Source organism: Lactuca saligna, chromosome 7 (assembly GCF_052625555.1).
Source record: "Lactuca saligna cultivar CGN05327 chromosome 7, ASM5262555v1, whole genome shotgun sequence".
In the NCBI taxonomy this organism is placed as follows: domain Eukaryota; kingdom Viridiplantae; phylum Streptophyta; class Magnoliopsida; order Asterales; family Asteraceae; genus Lactuca; species Lactuca saligna.
In genome coordinates this window covers 82,392,493-82,397,732 of record NC_136423.1, presented here as the reverse complement: position 1 = coordinate 82,397,732, position 5,240 = coordinate 82,392,493, and the positions used below count along the sequence as shown (strand labels likewise).

General features: G+C 35.8%; 1 pseudogene; it reads right to left on the bottom strand.

Moving 5' to 3' along the window:
• Positions 1 to 597: 597 nt before the first annotated feature.
• LOC145007094 (thylakoidal processing peptidase 1, chloroplastic-like) lies at positions 598 to 4,408 on the bottom strand (annotated as a pseudogene).
• Between the last annotated feature and the right edge of the window lie 832 nt (positions 4,409 to 5,240).

The window sequence follows — 5,240 nt, the reverse complement described above, 5'->3', positions numbered from 1 at the left end:
AGAGCAAACACAGCTAAAGCATTGAACAAGACCCTATTTCAAAATTTTATAAATACACAAATCATGATACCTGATATTGGAATACACACTTTGAGACATGAATAAATACGAGTAGATTAACCTGGATACATAGGAAGTAAAGATGGAAGGTGCCAGAACTCCGGGGGCATTGGGTTGGTTCCTTCCCACTCCCATACACCAAGCCAGAACTCCACTTAATCCAGCACCAAAATAAGCCTGCATTCAGAAAGCTGCAGGGGTGAGTCACAATTCAAGAATCTTTTAAAATTTTAGGAATAACATGTTCAACCAAAACAATATTAGAAAACATGGTTAAATGTGAAACATAGCAATGTAATAATTATCAAGGTGCTGGAATACTTGAAATCTAGATTATTTGCTTGTCTGTACATCCAGACGATTTTATCACGAACATAAGTCATGTTATCAACTTTCTGAAGAAGTATACCAAGACATTTGTAGGAGAAGAATACTCTCAATAAGATAATTTAATTAAAAAAATGTAATGATAATGATAATGAGATCATACCTGTGAAGTAGTGCAGAATGCTCATCATCATATGTATAAAGCTCATACTACTTTGCAAAAGCATTTCCAAGAGAAATGACCCAATCAATGTCTTGAACAACATCCAAAGTTTCTGCAAGAAACTGCAAAAAAAAATAAATAAATAAATAAATAATAATGACATGAAAAGTAAGACTATCAGTCTATAACCTCAACAATAAAACAAAACAAATTATTATTAAAATCAAATAATGATAATACAAATTGTTACAAATTATGGGACAACAGGGTCTTCTATGATGACATATAAAGCAACCCTATTACAATATTACCCTTGTGGGACAACAGGGTCTTCTTCTATGATGACAAATTGTGGGACAGCAGTACATGACTAAATGCATGTAGATTGATAAGGTTGTTTCTTTTTTACTAAATAAAATCAAAATGACTTGTCGTGCTAAGTGAGAGGTTGGTCACTTTATGTATTAAGACCCTTCCTATTACAATATTACCCTTGTTTATTTTTTTATTTTATTCAACTTTTGAAAATCTCATGAAAAAGGCACTATCGACCTCGTTTTTTTTCAATGTTCACAGAATTTTAAACAAAATGTTGGCATCTATTTACCTGTTGTTGTTTGTTTTAGAATTTGGAGAGAGAGAGAGAGAGAGAGAGAGAGAGAGAGAGAATCTTCATGCCTTTATGGTGTATCAAAGGAGGGCACGAAAAGACAACCCAGTTACCATCCTAAGCAATTAGTTGTCCTAGACCATGTGAAAAACAGAGCTCATATCATAAAAACAGAGCTCATATCATAAGCTGATTTCATAAGGGGCAACAACCAGTATGGCAATCCTAGCATTCCAAAATTTGAAAACTCAAAGCTTGTCATTGGCTCACAAGTTTTGTTGTATTTCCGCACCACCTGACCATCTAAACACTCTTGTTTCTTAGAGGATATTGTAGTTCATCAATTAAAACAAAAGGAAAATATTTAATTTTACCTGTGTCACAAATTACGATATTGTCCTGAAAAGTTACCACAAAATAAAGCAGACCCGCACGTGAAATACCCTCCACTGAGAAATTATTTTGTGGTAGCTGCTGACTAGGCAGTATTTCTTTTACGAGGGATGATTTCTCCTTTATCGACTGTCCACAGATCTCTATAATCTTTGAAGATCGTTCACACCACAAAAAAAAATTATTAAATAACATCATAATTAACCTAGAAACATCAAAAGAATATGTACACAATAGAAGTCAAACCTTTGACCACTTCTTGAATGATACCAGATGACAGATCCATGACCCATAAAGTTTCAAAACTGCATGAAAACATTAGATAGCAGATTAACAGTATATCATGTTAATTAAAATATGACATGTAAGATGTGGTAATTTTCCAATGACTTGAGAAGATGCCAGGGGTAAAAATGTAATTTAGGATCAACTTCCTCGGAATTTGAAGGAATGTCTTTTGCACTCTAAAGTTTATCAATGATCCAAGTCACTAAACTACTTTTTGTCTCACTGACATTAGGTTTTTGATATAATCTCTCAACTGTCCTGCTCCCCTTATCAGCTCTCCTTATAGCATGATTCTTTCATCATATGAAAAGTAAAAACCATAATAAGACTATATCCCCATCAATATATTTGTAATTATTCATTTAAAAATGAATACCTCTGAGTCAACAAAATAGAAGGAATCATCCTCATTGTGATAAAACAAAGCAGCAGGGCGAATTATTTTGGAAGATTCAAACTCTCCATCTTCAAATCCAAGTGAAGATCCAATCTGAAAATATATATATATATATATATATATATATATATATATATATATATATATATATATATATATATATGGGTAAAGTGAATATACCTAACAACCTTATATAAGCTTAGGTACCTAACCACATCATACTATGTAATTTTGTATCATATATGCATTGTAATTACCCAAAGTTTTTAAAATTCAACCTCATAACTTGATTGATTCCAAAATCTTTAGACCTTCACCATTATCTTCCTTCAAATGACGTCTTTCTATCGGAGACCCCCGGGTGGGCTTCATATACTACCGTTGCAAATCAAATGGTGTAGGAGGAATATAATGGTGAATGTTTGAAAATCTTGGAAGTAAATCAAGTTAAGGGTTGAAGTTTAAGAACCTTAGACGATTGCAATGGAAATATAATGCAAAACAATGTAGTATAATATGGTTAGGTACCTAAGCTTATATAAGGTTGTTAGGTATATTCACTTTACCCTATATATATATATATATATATATATATATATATATATATATATATATATATATATATATATATATATTATCATAAGCATTTAGCTACTCAAAATTGAAATGCTATGTGAATTACAAATGGAACTCCTGATAATTACCATTAACAAAGCATAGTATATTTGATAATTACCATCAGGATCAACAATCCCATCCATTTGAAGTGCATCTGAGTTTGCCAAATCTGAATTTGCAGGTGTAATGGCTAAGATTATACAACATGGCTGCATAATGTAGGAGGGTATCATTTCACGGAACACAGTAGAGAAGGGACCTGGACATGATGATAAAAAAAATAATCAAAACTATGAGTAAATTAACCTAATCACTGCATATAACCTACTCACAATGTTTTTCACCGGAAGTGGACCCCTGCATCATCACATCACAAAAATCATAAGGATTGTAATCTTGATACAGGACCAGAACTGTAGCCAAATTCCTACAAGATTATTGATACAAGACAATGAGAAAACAACAAAACACAGAACTAATCAAAGATACTTATAATCAAGAAGTTAAATCGCACCTGAAGAATGGGAGGAGCCTTGAAGATCACAATATCTGAAACTTCTGGCTTCCGAAAGATGTATGAAACCTAAATCAATAACAGGCAAAAACTCAAAATCTTGCATACAATCACTCTGTGAATTGAAAAGCCAAAAATGGCGAAATTGGCAACCATCATTCATATAGTGTGTAATAAGGTTAGAATTGGGATTATACCTTTTCGGCCATTATGCAATCACCCACATCAAGGGTAGGGCTCATGGATGCAGAGGGGATGGATCTTGGTTCAGCCAATTGCGATCGGAATAAGATATTGACACTCAAAGCGGTGAAGGCAGCCTTAGCATCATCGGAGCAAACACTTAATCGTTTTGAAAACCAATTGTTCCTCTCAACGATGATTTTGGTACTTGCAACATTGCAGGTTTTCACGCAATCAGTAGTAGTCTGATTGGACTTCGTCAGGCTAGTACCGCCTTTATCAACCTTGGTACTGTTAATCTCGTTACATGGGAGCCACTTCGACCCTTAGAAAAACGGAATCATGGAAGACGACTTCAACGGCGAAATCCCAAAAACCCCAGAACCACTACCAACGCCACCACTGGTAGCCGTTGACTTTACCAACGAGATCAATCCAACAACGAGGGGAGAAGGTTTGGAGGAGGTCTCAATGCCAAGAAAATCACATGCGAGAGTGGCATACGCTAAAACCGAACACCTTGAACCCGCCGTTGCTGCCGGACCGTACACGACGACGGGATGTCGGTCGGGATTCTGGAATATACGAGGACGAGAAAAAACCTCATGAAAAATTCGGCATGTATTGGATTTTTTGGAGGCGGTGGCTAGGTTTTGGGCCACGTAGCCGGAGTAAGAAACAGTGAATCTGATCGCCATACACGCAATTTTGATTAACAACAAAAAGATTTGGAAAATTGCTTCTTCGGTGATCAACTGTTGTGACGTGAAAAGAAAACTCACAAAGAAAGAGATCCCATTGAAAATGAAGAAATCAGTGAGATTAGGAGGGTGGGGTGGAATCGAAGGGTAAGATTAGAACAAGAAGGTAAGAATCGAGAGCTGAAAATTCGGGAAAATGATGAAATCGAAAAACCCCAAAGCTGAAAACAACCTGAGATTTCCTCCGGGAAGCGATGGAGAGATATCAAGGGTGTGGAGACGAAAGAGACTTCCGGTGAAAAACATTGTGGGTAGGTCTGTGTTCAAAATTGATAGATTTTTTTTCAAAATTGATAGGGGGTTGTGATTCTTTAGGCTTCAAAATTGATAGATTTTTTTTCTAGTCTTTCAAGTTTGAATCAGAAAATGAGAAAGAGTTAGGGAAATCAAGAGTGCAATACTCGTCCTTGTTAGGTTGGAGATGAAAGATAGATAGAAGATAGAAAAAAAAAGGCGGGTTTTCAAAATTTTGGGGATTTCATTTCCCCCCTTATATACTAAAAGCGCGTTTCATTAAAATTATAAAGCGACAGGTACAGACGACGCGCGTTTAAGATAAAGCGCCCTCCGTGTTTTTAATTTTTTTCTTGAGACACTAAATTAAGGGCACGCAATAAAGTGTGACGTAAATCCTTAAATTTTTTGGAGAGATGACACTATTTTAAGGGCACGTCCTTTTGCGTATCGTTAATTATCGCGTGTCGTAAAAAGCGTGTCATTAAAGGTCTTTTTTCTAGTAGTGCTGGATGATTTTCTCGGTGGTTTCGCAGATGATTTCAGGACCAGTGAGATCACTATCGGGGACTCGACTCTTGGCTAGCTACGTGTCCCCTACCTAGGCCCAACATAGAGGGGATCTGCACTTACAACCGTAGAGGGCTTCGAATGGGGTAGCCTTGATACTGGTGTGGTAGTTGTTGTTATAC